General features: G+C 35.9%; 1 protein-coding gene across 4 annotated transcripts in view; it reads left to right on the forward strand.

The window, feature by feature from the left end:
* Positions 1-18,590, forward strand: part of Tpst (tyrosylprotein sulfotransferase) — a 1,264,187-nt gene that overhangs the window by 250,759 nt on the left and 994,838 nt on the right. For 3 of the 4 annotated variants that reach the window (XM_069813113.1, XM_069813114.1, XM_069813112.1), the window contains exon 3: positions 3,422-3,449. The exons of the other annotated variant lie outside the window; for it this stretch is intronic. The gene's annotated coding sequence lies outside the window, so the exon portion shown is untranslated. The remainder of the gene's footprint in view (positions 1-3,421; positions 3,450-18,590) is intronic. 4 annotated transcript variants of the gene reach the window in all.

An 18,590-nucleotide genomic window follows, 5' to 3' on the forward strand; every position in this document is an offset into this window, starting at 1 on the left:
TGCAAAAGTAAGGCAAGAAATTTATTTACAATATTCCGTCTTTACTTAGTTCGTTGTTTAGTCAACTGTCCAAAGACAGGTTTGAACCTCACAAGTAATACCAATAAGGCACTACGTATGAGACAACTAGGCCAGAAGATCAGGTAGGATGACTAGTTCCTTTCCCCCTCCATTGCATACATCGCCGATTAGCTACATACTTCACTAATCAGACTTTAGAAGAACTGATACCAATAAATACAACGAAGGAGTAAAGAAAGATAGTGATGTATTAATACGAATCATTGACGCTATTTGTCTTCTAGTTAACCAGGAGCTCCCTCTACGGGGACGTGACGAATCAGATAGTTCTTTGAACAAAGGAAATTTTTTGGAATTTTTGAATGTGTTAAAATATATGGTTTACTTTTAGAAAATCATCTAAATTCTTCCACAGTGTTTCTAGGAACTTCTCTATTGATTCAAAATTATACCATAAACGCTATTACTGATATACTCGTAGAAAAAGAAGAAATAAAAAATTAAATTAACTCAGTTTCATTTGTAGCTATAATACTTGATGAAACTTCTGATATTGAGAACAAATCTAAACTATTTACAGTTCTCCGCTATGGCTATGAAAGATTCTTGGGCTTCGTAGATGTTAGTGGTGATAGAACAGCAGATGGTTTATTTACTCACGTAGCACGAGTAGTTAATGAATTTGAAATGTCTACTAAATTCGTGCGACTAAAGACCAATTACATATTTTTAACAGAACACCCATACTCCAGGTTCAGGATACGCCACTGGAAATGAATCTCGCTTATGTTAAAAGACATCCATAGCTTTGGGCCTAAGAATATTTCAGACTTTATTTGTGCAGAATCGTTTCATTGCTGTAGTAGATTTCACATTTTTAAATATGTTTTATCATCGGAGCAGAAACATGGACATTACAACGAAGTGAAAAGAAACTAGGCCTATTAGAAGCATTTCAAATGTAAGTATGGAGAAGAATGGAACGTGTGAAGTTGACAAACAGAATAAGAAATGAAGCTGTGTTGGAAAGAGTGGGTGAAGAAAGAATGATGCCGAAACTGATCAGAAAGAGAAAAAGGAATTTGTTGGGTCACTGGCTGAAAAGAAACTACATACTGAAGGCTGCATTGGAAGGAATGGTAAACGAGAGAAGAGTTCGGGGCAGAAGAAGATATCAGATGATAGACGACATTAATATGTTATGTGGATCATATAGGCCTACGGAGGTTAAGAGGAAGGGAGAAATTAGGAAAGATTGGAGAATGCTGGGTTTGCAGTGAAAGACGTGCTCATGGGCAGACCACTTATGTATGTATGTATATATGTATGTATGTATGTCCATCGATAAAATAATGATAATTATCTGAAATAACATGAGATTGGTAAGACTTTAAAAGTTGTGAAAAATTCTGGAGAAAGATGCATAAAGTCGATGACCGACGACAATAAGATCCTCACAAAATACGAAGGAACAAAGAAATTATTATTATTATTATTATTATTATTATTATTATTATTATTATCAATTTTTGTAACTATCCAGTTTTTCTTGGTCACTCTTTTCCATTTCCCGCTACAGGTATAGGTTTATTAGTGCGAATCTCCCCCCCCCCCCCAACATTATTCTTTCTTCATTATCCAAAAAGCTTAAAATTCTTCATACTGCAAATTGTTAACAATTTGTGTAATTAGTATATTTTTTGTGGAGAATCTTTTGACATAAATGATCCATACAAATATTTTAATCTTACATTCGGCAACAATGCCAGGTTCCCCTCCTTCATCATACTATTAGCCTTTGCTCGTTGCTTCATTAAATTAGGTTTTCCATATTTTTATGAATGTCTTCTTGGTTTGTTCCTAAATATTCTTTACGCAATGTTTTTACTCAATGAAATGTAATAAAATTAATTTTCATTTTATTCTCAACCTTGATATCGTTACCATCATCACATCATCAACAACGTCGTCGTCATCATCATCTCCATAATTTATCCAATTTCGGATATAGAATTCTCTGACGCTTTCCATGTATTTTTAGTAAACGGACATTGACATTAAAAGGAATCCTCCGTGAACACATGTTGAGACAGTTAATAATAAACACAACCACTCATCCAATCATTATAAAACAATGAATTACACTTCTGTCCGTAATTTAACCCCGGTCTGTTAGATTTGTGGCGAGAAATACTAGATATTATCAACAGTAATCTCACTACAGGTTTTGATTTATCTAGAGAAAATCAAAACTCGGGTGGGATTTAATTGACTATTACACGATTAGAAGAAAGTGTATAAAGATTAGAAGTAACAAAGTACTCCACTGCAATAAAATATTAATTGACTTACGAAAATACAACTGTCTTCAAATGTATTATTCTACCATCTCAACATTACGCTAGATGGCAGTAGTGTGTTATGATTAACTGTTTTTTGTTATCAGTTGTGCCAACTATGGAATCTTCATTGAGCTCTATGGACGGTTACTAGTCAAGAAGGCTTTGTTGATTCAGTTTAATTATTATTAAAACATTTGCATTCCACTTCAATCATCCGGATCCCAGTAATCAACGTCACTTGACAGATGATTTTCAATAAATCTTAATATTAAACAATCTCTGATACGTGACTATCCATAATATCATATAGCAGAAGCTATAACAAACATAACCTAAATAATATAAACGAGTGTTAGAAAAGTTTTAATTAGGGATGATGAAATAAACAAGAAACGTTTTTATTAACGATGATGAAATAAGAAATAAACATGAATAATTTTAAAAGAAACAATTACTGAAAGTACAATTTTCAAATTTGAATGTTTTAGTGGATTAGTTGATGATATAGTGGACGTGTGCGTAAAAGAAGTGAACTCGTTGATGTACATGGTGTATCCCTCAACTTATTCAAGATTTGCGAATGGTGCTCTCCATTTATTTGTAAATAGGGTTTCAGGGAATATGGATAGCTGTGACCAAGTGATCTTTATTAATTCTTGTTCTTGAATGCCAATGCGAGTCATATTTGACAATGCTGTGCATCGACTGGAGTGGTTTTGTATTTTTCTGTTTTTGACGTCCATACCAGTGCAGTTTGAAATGTTGGCAAACAAAGAAACAAATGCTAGGGTAGTGATAAAAATAAACAAATGCTAGGACGCGATAAAATTAAACAAATGCTAGGGACGCGATAAAATTGTGAGATAAGCAGCCATGATTAGTTGAAAGACGTCCTTTCGTACCGTTTTATTGGTCAAAAGTAGTGTGACCTAGTAAAAGTGTAATAGTCTACATAAAAATTTGAAATATATTTTAATATTGTGTGTAGTTTAAGAGAGCCGTTAAATTAAGAATTGTCTCTTAATGTTTGATGTATAATTCAATGTTCTCTGTTGCAGCACCGCTTGAATGTACCTTCTACCTGCCGTGAGTATATTCTTCCTTTATTTGCTTGGAGCTATATTGCATATAATGTAGACAAACACCGTTCCCGAAGTAATTATGGTTTTGTTGAGTGCTGAACATTTGTGTTTAGTACGTGGTCTATTACATCCAAGTGCTGGATCCAAATCGCCTCCAGATTCGTTCACTTATTAATGACTTGAGAGCTGCTTCTCGCGTTCCTGTGCCCACCCCTTCCCACCTTCCAACCCTTTCAACTAACGATCTGACTAATTGCATGTTGTAATGAGTCGACCAGCTCGGTTCTCTCCTCTTGTTATACCGGGGGATTGAAATAAGACCCTGCTCGAACTTCGTCTTTGGAGTATTACGTGTTGATATTTCTTTCTTGCAGCTGAGGGTTGCTCGAGTCGAGGGACCTTTGACTATATTAAACTGCATGAGGCATATTGTAGCTATTGTTAAAGCATCGATTACTTAACCGAAAGTTAAGTGACTTATCCATCTACTAATCTCTGTAGTTTGCCCTAAGCTCATTTCAGAACTTTGCAGACAGACGAAAATATCGCCCGCTGGGTTACCAAGTTTGATATGAGATTCCGAGATTGGCGAGTTGAAATTCAGTCAGGGATAAGTGTTTCCATAATCATAATCATTAATACTGAAACTCTGAAACATCTCTCTATCTCTTCTTGGGTCGTCCCAGCTTTCTTCTGGCCATCACCGTCAGCAAAAGAATCCATAGAGAAATGGTTGCTTGAGATGGATGTTGAACTGGTACTGCTTGTCCTGATCTTGACGCAATAAAAACCTTTCGAACGATCTGGAACATCGATCGCGAGGCACGACGAATTGTCTTGAAATCATTGTTCGACCTATGAAGAACGTAACACATTACAATAATTTCACGTAGTAACCATCTCCAATTTTATACGCCAGTTTCTATCTGATGCTTTTCCAATTCACTGCGGGCTAAAGCAAGGAGATGCACCATCACCTTTACTTTTTAATTTCGCTCTAGAATATGCCATTAAGAAAGTTCAGTGTAACAGAGAGAGTTTGGAATTTAATTGGTTACATCAGCTTCTTGTTTATGCGGATGACGCGAATATGTTAGGAGAAAATCCACAAACGATTAGGGAAAGCACGGAAATTTTACTTGAAGCAAGTAAAGCGATAGGTTTGGAAGTAAATCCCGAAAAGACAAATTATATGATTATGTCTCGTGACCAGAATATTGTACGAAATAGAAACATAAAAATTGGAGATTTATTCTTCGAAGAGGTGGAATAATTCAAATATCTTGGAGCAACAAGTAACAAATATAAATGACACTCGGGAGTAAATTAAACTCGAAGTAAATATGGGAAATACCTGTTATTATTCGATTGAGAAGCTTTTGTCTTCTAGTGTGCTATTTTGCAATTCATTTTTTAGTTTTCAGAGAAATCTGCATTGTATATTAAAAGTATTTATTTCAGTCACTGATTTCACAACATATGTTGTGAAGTCAGTGACTGAAATAAATACTTTTAATATTCTAGTGTACTGTCAAAAAATCTGAAAGTTAGAATTTATAAAACAGTTATATTACAGGTTGTTCTGTGTGGTTGTGAAATTTGGACTCTCAGTTTGAGAGAGGAACAGAGATTAAGGGTGTTTGAGAATAAGGTTCTTAGGAGAATATTTGGGGTTCATAGGGCTGAAGTTACAGGAGAATGGAGAGAGTCAACGCAGAACTGCACGCATTGTATTCTTCACCTGACATAATTAGGAACATTAAATCCACACGTTTCAGATGGGCAGAGCATGTAGCACGTATGGGCGAATCCAGAAATGCATACAGAGTGTTTGTTGGGAGACAGGAGGGAAAAAGACCTTTGGGGAGGCCGAGACGTAGATGGAAGGATAATATTAAAATGGATTTGAGGGAGGTGGGATATGATGATAGAGAGTGGATTAATCTTGCACAGGATAGGGACCAATAGAGTATTGGCTATTGTACAGCAATGGCGGTGGCTCGGTATTGTTTTTATATTACATCGTGAAGATGAATTAGCAAATTTTCAGATAGTATTCTAAAATAATTTTGCGAATTTCCACGTTATGTATAGCTTCTCATGAAATATTTTATCATCGTTGATGCTTTCTCCTACACAACAGTAAACCAATATTCGAGGAATAAGGTTTGGTATTTTACCATTGTATTTTTTATGAGTGAGAAAGTGGCTCACTCCGTTAACTGTAATCTAAAAGATCAGGTAGTTTTCATTTTGGAACTTTCATCGCCTAGATGAGTTGTCTGCATCATGACTCTGATAGTCATTTTCCCCAGCCTGTTGGTCTGGAAAGGTATTTTATTTCCCTTCTACCTCACACCTGGGAGCCATTTCCCTATCCGTTATCTGTAACTCGTCTTTAGGAGTCATACTCTCACCAGGGGTACATATTACATTTTAAAGTGATAAACATTCTTTATAGGCCTAATTACGAAACATAATAGAAGTTATCCCTGAATAATAGGCTCCAGTAACTGACATACATCTATTAGAAGACTTTCTCGTATTAAATTTCCTATATTTATTCTAGAATTGTCATAACCTGACACACGAACACTAATATTGGCGTTTTCACAATGCTTAATGTTATAGCCTACACTATACAGAATGAATCAGAACTCTACCGACAAACTTTCACAGGTTGTTCAGGGATGTTGGCTGAGTGTTTTGTTATAAGTAAGCTGCGGATTTATGCCTATGTGCCTATTTTAGTCCTTAACCTGAAGGCGGAAGATTTTAGGTTGCATATCCATTTAAGACATTGTGAATATTATATGCGAATTCTATAGTGCCTAAAATTGCCTATTTCCCTTGTAAATGCCTACTTGTTTTTAAATGCCTAAAAGTTGTCTAAATATCCGTATTATATATTATACTTGAATTTACTGACCATTCTATCGATATTTTTGAATCTGTAATTTGTTTCTTTTTTATCTAGCAGAGGGAAGTGATATAGAACTATCGATAATTCTGTGTGTTATGTTTTACTGCCAGCAAAACGCGGAGAAATTCGAATAATTTAAAATCAACCAATAAGAAAAAATATATTTCGAAAGCCGCATGAATCATTGTGGTTGTTAACTAGGCTACTTGTTTTAAACTGTGTATCCGTTTTGTGAGTTTGTGAATTGAGTATGGAGTTGAGTTTTCTGCTGTAATACGTGAGGTATACCGTGGAGATATGCCAAAAGCAAAAGTCATCAGAAGCACTGATTGGAAAATACATTGACATTACTGCGTTCCCACTGGTTTGGTCCCCAGCTGAGATTGGATCCCTGAAGTATTGCCCTATCACTTCATGTGAAGTAGAAGGGAGTTTCTCCCAATTTAAGAACATTCTTACAGACAATAGACATCAGTTCTCATTACAACATTTGGACGAATATTTAATTATTCACTGCTATAATGACATTCCTATAGAAAGTAGTGTATATGCTACTCTATGGTCGTGTTAGCCATTGAGAATTAGAAATTTGTTAGTACCCTTTTAAATGCCTATTTTAGAATTTTGAATGCCTATTTTGCCTGCATAATTCAATTGCTTTAATGCCTAAAAATCCGCAGCTTGGTTATAAGGAACCTATGGTCTCCGGTGACCTATTACTGAATAATGTGTTGTTGATGTGTTTACTTGTAGCATGTCGTTTGGACGGTGATAAGATGAGTTCTGATAGATTACAAGGAAAAATTAAAAAGTAATCAACTAAATTCTGAAGTAGGTACTGTAATATCACAAACTGTAATACAAACAATACAAAAATTACATGAGTAATGACACAAACCTTAGAACAAAACTCATATTTGTTTATATTATTTTAATGTACCGAAGTACGTATGATATTTCCATGCAGATGTTCTGCGTCATCATACGATGAAAGAGTAATGGAACGGAGAAAAATTCTCTTCGGCGCCGGGATTTGAACCCTGGTTTTCAGCTCTACGTGCTGATGCTTTATCCACTAAGCCGCACCGGATACCACCCCGGCGTCGGACAGAATTGTCTCTGATTAAGTTCCAACTGTTGGGTTCCCTCATATGTACTTCTGTACATTAAAATAATATATATGATATGCGTAAATCATTTCGTGATTTAAGACGGCGCTTATTCCGTCGGATCCCGGCCAACTAGTCACTCATAACGAGTGCACCTCAGCACATGTGTGGACTTCGGTCCTACGTTCATAGACATCTATGACGTAGTGCAGAGGGCTGCCACTAGAGGGAACCCAAGAGTTGGAACTTAATCAGAGACAATTCTGTCCGACGCCGGGGTGGTATCCGGTGTGGCTTAGTGGATAAAGCATCAGCACGTAGAGCTGAAAACCCGGGTTCAAATCCCGGCGCCGGAGAGAATTTTTCTCCATTCCATTACTCTTTCATCATATTTGTTTATTAAACACTTCACTATACAGTAAACTGTGTACTCTTCACTTCGTTTAAAGCAGCTGTTCAAAATGTCGACCGCCATGATCTCTACAAACTGTACAGCGACTGTATTCTCAAAACAGTTGATTGGGGTACGTTGACATGTCGTGCAATACGGCGACTGCTGAAATAAGAATGTGCACATTACTCAGTAAAAAGCTACCGGAGATCATAGGTTCCTATCAAAACACTCAGCCAACATCCCTTCAGGAAACCAAACCTGAAATAAGAATGAGCACATTACTCAGTAAAATAAGTCACCGGAGACTATAGGTTCCTTATATCAAAACGCTCAGCCAAGATCCCTGAACAACCTGGGAAAGTTTCTCGATAGATTTCTGGTTCACCCTGTACATGAAGTTAATAGATCCATGTCCGATCAAGGGCTGAGAATGTTCAATCGTACTTAAAATCTTTACCATAGTTAATATAAGAATTTAATTCAGTCAATACTTAACAATGAGAAATACATTAAAATTTATGTTACACCAAAAAGTAACATTACATATGTTTTTTAACGACAAACATTTTCGCCAATTATATTGGCATCTTCAGGTCGAATAAAACATGTTAACAAAATGAACACTTGGTCTTAACTAGTTAAAACAACGTTGAAAGTAGAATATAAATTAAAACAGTTAATAAAATTGAGTGATGCAGCCACCAGGTTGTATGTAGAAATGATGTATAGTAGAAAGCATGTATGACGAGGAGGACGGCATGACCTCTTCTAGTATTGCGGTAGCAGTTTCGAAATCAGATTAAAGATGCTACAAATAAGGCGGTCGTGTTGCCGAGTAATAGTGAGTAAAGTTTATTACCATTTCCATCATCATCATCATCATCATCATCATCACCTCCATTATCATCAACCTTCAAGGAATGGACCCCTTTTCTCATTCCTTAATCACTAGTTTGAAAAATATCAACCAATATTAGGCGAATAAGACAAGCAGTGGTTATCTGAGAATAGCGCTAGGCCACAGTTTTAAATTACGGAGGACACATTTAAATGGATGCTCGCAAAAACGGACTGACCATAATTTGGTAATAATTGAGAGAAATTAACTTTGGAATCCATGTAAGAAGAAAAATATTAATACAAAAAAAATATAGGCATATTCTTTAGTTAATAGCAAAAATTATGATTTTACTAAAGATTATTATTTCTTTGATCCTACAGAATATACTCGTATCTGTTATGATAACAATTAATATTAGAGGAGAAAAATTTTCTCCGGCGCCGGGGATCGAACCCGAGTCCTTGGTTCAACGTACCAAGCGCTCTCACTATTGAGCTACGCCGAAATCCAATCCACAGTACCGGGTCGAACTCCCCTCCTCCTGTGTTTTTTCCCTTTGTGGCCTGACTCCAAGTTGGGCGTGTATGTGACATTTTATTAAGTCAACTGCCATTATACAAGGAGCGCACTCAGTTGACTGACTTGGTGGCCGGGATTCCACAGTAATGTGCACAGTAATCTGTACATAAATATGCACTGTTGCTAGAAGAATTTACTAAAGATTAATATTTCTTTGGTCCTACACAATATTTCTGTTACATGGTAACACTTAATATTAGAGAGGAAAAATTCGCTGCGGCACCGGGCATCGAACCCGGATCCTTGGTTCTACGTACCAAGCGCTCTCACCATTGAGCTACGCCGAAGTCCAATCCACAGCACCGGATCGAACTCCCCTCCTCCTATGTTTTATTCCTGTTGGAATCATGTACATTAAAACTGTAATTTCAAGTGGAATATGCGGATAATACATTATTTGGGACACGTTTTCTTCAATACTTTCCTTTTCTCAAGTACATCCTAGCATAATCATGATCATCCTAATGTAATGTGGATTCACTTCAGGATGCATCATGGTCTGTGCTATCTCGGCAAAGTGATGTTCAGCTTTGGCGTATTATCTACTCACAGCGAGGGGCGTATTGGTCAATGATTAAATCAAAGCACTCGCGGTCACAGGGGGGAAATTCCTATGGTTTTAGTGGATTTCATGTGTATTGAGTTTAATAGCAGGTTTGAAACTTTCAGTAGTCATATATCATATTTTGATGTGCAAGAATGATAGCAGTCATAAATCCAGAACTGCTGATTGCACATTTCAGTCACCAGAATACACTACTCACATTGCTGGTCACGGACGTCCAGTTTCCATAGAAAGCTCAGGTTATTCGATATGTGAAGCGTCAACCTGCAAACGCTCATATTTTGTAGATTGGGTTAAAATAAATTAATTGCAATATCATTAAGCATAGTTCCTGTGCTTCCTTTCGTCTCATAATTTTATTAATGCACAATAACGAACTGAATTTTGGAGTCAACGTCGTGCGTTGAAATTTCAATCAGAGCGATGTTTGCCCTGGTACAAAATAGGCGAATTTAAGTGAGTTAATGATGTCTAAATACGCCGTTTGATGGTTCGGAATTGTATGCATTAGAAATAAATGTTGAGGCAAGTCCATGCTTATTTATGTTACTGATGTGTTCGTTATGCCACCTAAGAATTTTGACGAGGGCGAGAAGAAGTAAATTTAGGCTGGTATTCATAGTCGACACTTTCAATTAAAGTGCCCTTTGGAAGACTCAAAGTATCACTTTTCCGTTGCACAGTCGACACTTTGGTCCAAAGGAAACTTTGGATGACAGTGTACTTCCGACTACACTTTGAGCCGAAAGTGTCACTTTGTAGAAAAATGGCGGACGTATTGGAAGTTGTCGAATTATTTCTTAGAACGTGCGGAAGAGGTAGCACAATTAGTGAACAGTGTACGAAAGCGTTACATTAGAGATATGCCTAAAGACAATCCCGTGGAATTTTATAATGATATCCTGATGAACATGACCAAGTCACCCATAATAATTGACGGTGCAGAAATACAGTGCGTATCTGAATACTTATACCTAGGACAGCTAGTCTCCTTTCACTAGAAGACAGAGAAGGAAATAAAACAAAGGATTTCTCTCGCGTGGAAGGCATTCTGGACTCTCAAGTTCATCATACTGGAGGAAATACTCAGGAAGAAACTCAGAATAGAAATATTGGAGACCTGCGTAACTCCTGTACTGTTATATGGGTGTCAGACATGGTCTCTCACTGCCAAACTTCGTAACAATCTCCAAATATGCCAACGAAAGATGCTGAGAAGGATACCAGGCTTATCACTGAGGGACAGAGTTCCAAACGAAGTGCTACAAAAGATGTCAGCAATTAAAGATCCAGCACTGCAAGCAATCGACACCAAATGGAAGTGGGGAGGCCATGTTGCACGACTTAGAGACGGAAGATGGACGCAGTCACACTATGGGATCCCCGCATTGGCAAGAAATCACGCGGAAGACCAAGAAGAACATAGGCCGACCTCTTCAGTGAACGTGTAGGAAGCCATTGGTCAAGCAGAGCAAGACATAGGGAAGACTGGAAAAACCTAAGAAGACAAGTGAACAGCGACTAAAACCAGTGCGACAGAAACAAGCGAACAATATCAAACAGTGCAGAATGTGAACTAAGTGAACAATTCCAAGCATGAAAAAATTCTCTTACGCGGAGTAGCTCACCGCGTGAGACAAATAGAGCTCTCCCTCTATAGGAGGAGGCCTTTGCCCTTAACGGGACATTTTTAGGCTAATCATTTCATTTCATTTCATTTCATAGAATTAAAAAAAAACGGTTCCGATTTGATAAAGAAACTGTTAAGATGTTTATCTATGACCGGTTGACAAAAACGAATGATAGAGGTTTGCCAGTCCCTCCAATAATACAGTTATTGACTGCATTAAAATTCTAGGCTACAGATATGTACCATACATTAATATCTGAAATATTATAGTTCAGGTATTTCTGTAGTAACATTCGTATATTTATAACCTCAATTCGATGAAGTGATATGTAGGTAGACATGCCTATATAACCTATTTTTTATTACAGAAACGAATTTTTTAACTTAAAAATATTAAACTAACTTCAATCTATTGTAGGCATAACTATCTTAAATTAGCATTGAGAGACCTCACGTGCCTGCCTTCTAAGCAGATTCCATAAATATATTGGGTTTAAAATGATATTGATTTTTGTTGACTACCTGTATTTTGAGATAAGATTTATCTTGATGTTGATATAATCATTACTGTTTGGTAATATTATATATGTTCACGCCGGTAAGCAATACATCAGATATGGCTGCTTCTGCTGAGATCTAGTAATGTACTTTTTTGCAGCTAGAAAATATGCTGCTACCAGAGTGATAACGGAGGACGAAATTCGTATTTAATGGAACTATTTTTTAGTGAGCATCTTAGGTCTCATAAGTTTTTTTTTATAAATTAAGTTAGGTTAAGGTAGAGTGAGTCACATTAGCTTAGCTTAAGTCGGTGCTTAGCGAATCTCCGACTAATTACTAACAGTCTTACTAATAAACCGTGTATAGTTTTTATACTAGACTTATGCAGAGTTGAGACAGAAAACTTTACTAATAAACCATGCAGAAGCGATGGACGTATAAACAGCCTGTAACTATACAATGGGAATTGCTTTGCAGTAGTTATATACACGAAACCCCTTGTTTAAGCGTTGTATATAGAGAAAAAATGGCCGCCCCTCTAACAGCTGTTCGTATCGACTGTCATTTTATGATGATGGTTACTTTGTAACCACAGAAGAACAAACCAAAGAGCACAGAATAATTAGAATAATATTACTGTAGCTTGTACTCTTTGACCAAAATATAGTATGGTAATCGATTAGACCCAGTTGTACTATCGATACTTAACACGCCACACTAGAGCGCTCTACCGGATGCAATAGAGAACCTCAGATATTCTATTATCTTTCATAACGAAGTAATAACGAAACTATGACGTAGCTGTGTAACAGTTATACTGTTATACGCGACGTATGTAGTGATTATTAGTAAGGAATTTACACACGACGTATAAGAGAGCTACTCATTGTTTAAGTATAAGACAGTTAAACGACTGTATATAGAGTGTTTATTAGTAAGACCGTAAATGTAAATTTTATTGTAAGTATGTTACAACATTCTTTTTTCTAGCTTAGCATTTCTGTTTCATAGGCATTTTTAGAAAGAGGAAAAATTTGAAAACTGTGTAATTTTTCAATGTTATCGAGCCGTAAACTGGATTATCTCTACACTCTAATTTTACTATGTCCCAGTCTTAAATTGTAACAAAGCTCGATTTTCATTGTTATATTAAAATGTCTTAAAATCTTTCGCTTCGAAGTTTATTTCCAATCTGTGTCTAAAACAGGTGACAGGAAAGCTAACTTTGTCCTTGAATTGGGCTACTATTTCAACAACAGTAGCGCTGTCTTCTCTCACCTTCTGTTTCAAAACCTGTTTTTATTCCATTACTTATGCTATCGCTAAAAAGCTATTGCTACTTCTATCACCTTTGTGATATGACAATAACTGAAAGGAAAATCGCTATTAAAATAAATATAAAAAAAATTGTTACATATACATATACAGAAGAGGAATGACGTTTTGTATTGCCAAAAATTATGAGTCATTACACCCAGTGACATTGGGATGACCTCTGAAGAAGAATGGGAACTTTTCGATTCCTAATATCACTGGCCCAGAGTCATCTACAGTATGTGTAGCGATCCGACCGTCGGCGTCGTATTGATGTGAGATGCACAAATTTGAAATGGGTATCGATTACCCAGTGGTTCCCACTAGTGCAATGTGCAATAACGCAGATATAGCTGGACAAAATTAATAACTTCTCTGCATTCCAACGGATTGTTATCAAATTTTGTACAGACCTTATGAATAGCAGATATTTTCTGTGTACAAACTCTGACTACGTTTGTGTACGAGGAACTACCCCGTTATAAGTGGTGGCTTTAGACTAAAATAATAATTTGTCTCCTATCTAACAGATTTTTATGAAACATTGTACGGAAGTTACAGGTAGAATATGTTTTTTTGTGTATAAACCATATTTACGGTTCCATAAGAGAAAGTAACTTCTGATTACATCTGTATGCTACCTGTAGGCCTAATAGTTGTACAAAGTTTCATAACAAATGAAAATATATTATATAGGAGAGAAGTTATTAATTTCACTATAAAGGGGCAGTTCCTCTTATGAAACATAATCAGCCTTTGTAGATAAAATTATATTGTACTTGTAACTTTTGCATAAAGTTTCTTAAAAATCTGTTAGATAGGAGAGTTATTAATTTTGTATAAATTCACCAGCTATAAAGGGATAGTTTTTCTAGTGCAAACGTAATCAGAGTTTGTGTGCCACCTATAAAGCATATACAAAGTTTCATAAGAATCCGTTAGAATACGGAGAAATTATTAATTTTGTCCAGCTAGTGATTTGCGTTCTGATTCGCTGTGCGTTTGTTAAGGTTAGATAAAAATGTGTCTAATGTATTTTAACCTGGTATTCGATGTCATGTGAATAATGTTGCAGGCCTAAAACACTTACAAGTAATTAAAAACTTCTTTATTCCTTGATTCTTTTCTCCTGTTAAGTCAAACATTGAACATTACCATATGCTCCACCACTGAAAAAAAAATTAATTACTGATAAATGCGCAAAAACGCGCAAACTTTGAAACAGGGATTCAACACTCTAAATGATTCTGTATTAAATGGTAAAAGAATTGTTGTAACCAGACGTAATCGACTATACCAAAACTCACATTATATTTGGAGAACTTTAAAATAATATTTTTTTCGATTATAATATTTAAACCCTTCTGTAAGAGGAAAAATATTTTACAAACTTGTAATCGAAGTTACATTAATAAGAACGTACCTATCTGAACAGATTCCATGTCTCACAACACAATAAATCACTAACAATTGGCTCTTTTTCACCCACATAATAAGCCTCTCTGTCTACGGTTGAACAGGAGCGAGAAGCGTTAGGAAGAACTTATTTTTCATACCCTTCTAAATATAGCTTGCCGCTGATAAAACAGTAAAAGATATTTCTCATAATATTCTTCAAATGTTGAAGAACATGAATTCATATTTACCTATGCTTAACTACACAAGTCGACATTTGATTTTTGTCCACCTAGATTGGGAAAATTGCACACTGGAGTGCGTTGCGAAATTTTGGAATTGAAGAATAAATTTTATACCATCCAGGAAGTCTCTGTACAACGCATTTTTCATTTACAACGAAGTCTTCGATATGGTATATTTTATTTTGAGACAGACTTTACCAATGAAACATGAACACCTGCAACGATGCTCAGTTTAATTTTTCTGCCTGGCGATAATTCAAATGAATGTGAACACTACAGTGCAACAATGCTCAGTAATTCGTTTACTCTTTCCACTTAGTAATAAACAATTTAGAAGCGTCAGAACATAAAATTATTGATCAGTTTCAATAACGTACATGTGAGCAGGTGATAGTGCGACTGTTTTATCAAAAGTGCTTTATTTAGATTTTATCACCAACAAATTTTAATTCGAAAAAGACAATATGAATCAAGTTCTAGTTTAGATGACAGCAGTTCTAATTCAAATAATGTGAGCGAAAATTCCCTTCAGGGTTCACAAAAACGCACTGCGTTTCGTAAATATAGTGATGAATATTTGCAATATCGTTTTACGTGTCTTGAAGATGAATGTAAGCAAAATCCCGAGTGTCTTATATGCAGAAATGTTTTGTCAAATCAGTCGAAGGTTCCAAATAAACAAAAAATATATGTAGAACTGCCGTTTTCAACGTCATACTTGTGGGATCAGCATTTTATACCATAAAATAGTGAAATCTAAATAAAGGAACAGACTGCTGCATCATGATTTACGTGTTGGCCTGTCAACCATAAAGCCACGTATAGAGAAACTCTGTGCAATCCATAAAGCGCAGACTCCACAGTAATTGAAATAGGTGAGTTTTCAGAAACATTAATCTTTTATCGGACATTCAGCGTAGATAAGTTGGGATTTTTGACACATACCATTGTTTTTTCTAATGCAACTCCAGTTGCAGCTTGTTTTTTTTAGAAATTTCGATTGCGTGTTAACATCGACTTATTTACAACACTGGATATCCGACACTACACAGAAGTTGTTGTTATTATTATAGGGGCATTCCATGTCAAATCAACACAAAAAAGTGGACTTTTCAACCCTCAGATTTTCATTAAATTTGGTGGGATGGTAAAGAACCTTAAGTTGAGTAATTATGTAAAATTTTAGCCCTCAATAATGCACGATATCCATACAGCAATTCTGTCAATACGAGAAAAAATGTAAAAATGTCGCATACTATGTCAATAAAAATAATTCATAACTTCTCTTCTAATTGAGGTAGAATCTTAAACTTGGGCTTATTTTAAAGCTAAGGGATCATACGTTTCAATAAAAATAGGTTTCCATCAAAATAATGAATTCTTTATTGAATGGTCACGTGAAACACATTTTAACATTCAATATCTATAAATGCGGGACATAAATTATTTCGCGAAAAATGTATGTTATAGAGGTAAGAGTATTCTCCCTTTGGTGTAAGTTTCATTTTGGAAACGTTTCAGGAATATCAGTAAAAAAATATATCAATGTATTGGTTTGTAGCACTTAAACCCGTCTTACACCAACAATGCATGCGCGCGAGTTCGTACTTGTCTGATAAGCTGCGTCGTAGATCTGTCAGGACGTCATGAGTTGCAGTTTATACAGTCTTCAATTTATACAAAACGTGCAATCTGTTTCAAGTGCAGTGTCGTTAGTTGTCGTAGTATGCGGTAGTTTTGTGCGATGTAATGGAGTCGCGTTTTAAGTTATAGGTCTATGTTTGCTGCAGTCCCTTCGAGAAATCAAGGCATTGTAATTAGAGGAAAAATTTAAGAACTGTTATATCGTGGATGCTTAATGTATTTCCTGATTTAAAACAGGAACAAAAGGTGTGCGCTATGTGTCGCAAAGAAATAAAAATATAATATAATGCTATTACGCAGAATCCTCATAATGACTCTAGTAATGAAGAATACGTCGATTCTACAGCAAATGTAAGTTCATTAAATACAAGTCTTTTTGACCAAGGTGTGTTCCTTATTAAACAAGAAAGGCTACAACAAGAGAAATATAAGAGAAATTTGAAAATATTGTAAAAGACAAAGTCTTCGATATCAAAGATGCCGAGGAACCAGGACCTTTCTGATTCTGAAATTTTGTCTCAGTTGCAGGAAAATTTTCAAAATTCAGTTAAAAGTGAGAAAATCACCATTTTAACACTACTACCTAAAAGCTGGAGCGTAAATAATATAAAAAAAGAGTTTCTTTCAGCTTTCGAATACATAATTCGGAAAGCCAAAGCCCTGGCAAAGGGAAAGGGAATTTTGTGTTCACCAAATCCGAAACCTGGAAAACCCTTGCTCGCGGCTGTTGCCGGTAAAGTTAAAGAATTCTGTTGTTCTGACGAGATAAGCAGAATGATGCCTGGTAAGAAATATTTGTTGTGATTAAAGAATCAGGGAGTAAATCACATGAGCAGAAATTAATCATATGCAGTGTTTAAAAATTCTAACTCTGACCAAGAAATTGTATTCTAGCTGGAGTTAGTGGACTATACTGTCTGTGTTTGTGTCCTTATCGGAATATAAAACTTATGCCGGAAGCAATTTATTAAAGTTTCAGGTCTATGTGGATTTCAAGAAAATTTTTCTTTATACCTTCCAACTTAACATTTCTTGGCTACTATGATGTGCAATCCTCCTCATATAAATTGCTTGTTCAGGAAATGTACAGGATGTCCTGAACCATTCAAAATAAGAGAGGGTTTAGAGAAATGTTTCGTATAAAACTTCAGTGAATCAGTGACCTACAAGCAGTGGATGACGACTGACCGATCAACGCTTGAGACTATAATGAAACCCACATACAAATTTTTCGACTGTCTCTTGGAGAAACTTGGTGATTTACTGACTCACTCATTTATATCATCTGGACAAAGTAAGTTTCTACGTGATATGAAATCATTTCTACAGCCATGCCTGCTTATTGTGTTATGCGACTTCGCTGAAAACTATTATTTCGTAATCCAAGATGAAATACAGTCGTATCACAGGACTAATGTGCAGACAACCATTCATACTTTCGTAATATATTATAACGAATCGTCATCCGATACAGTCTCTATTAAAAATCTGGTAATAATTTCACACTGCCCGAAATATGACACTACAGCTGTACATCTGTTTCAAAAATATCTAATGGGGTCATTAAAACAAACATCTGTAATTCACCACAAAAATTATATATTTCTCCAATGGATTCTCTGCTCAGTATAAAAATAGGAAAACATTTCCTGAACCTCACATTACATGGAGAAGATTTTGGATTTCCAACAGAATTGCATTATATTTGCATATCGCATGGCAAAAGAGCATGCGACGTTGTAGTTGGGACACTTAAAGGGTTTGCGGTTTGTGCTAGTTTGCAGAGACCATCCGATAAACAAATAACTACACCTAGGGAATTGTACGACTGGACAAGGGATCATCTCCCAAACATTAATACCGTTTATGTGACTGAAAAAAGCTATACTGAAGAGGAAAAAATGCTTGCTCTTCGATTTGCAAAATCCACCGCAGTGCCTGGAACACAAGTTTCATACAGTCCTGCTATTTAGGATGGGTATTATACTTGCTAAGCAGTTTTAAA

The sequence above is a fragment of the Periplaneta americana genome, chromosome 16 (assembly GCF_040183065.1).
Source record: "Periplaneta americana isolate PAMFEO1 chromosome 16, P.americana_PAMFEO1_priV1, whole genome shotgun sequence".
Taxonomy (NCBI): domain Eukaryota; kingdom Metazoa; phylum Arthropoda; class Insecta; order Blattodea; family Blattidae; genus Periplaneta; species Periplaneta americana.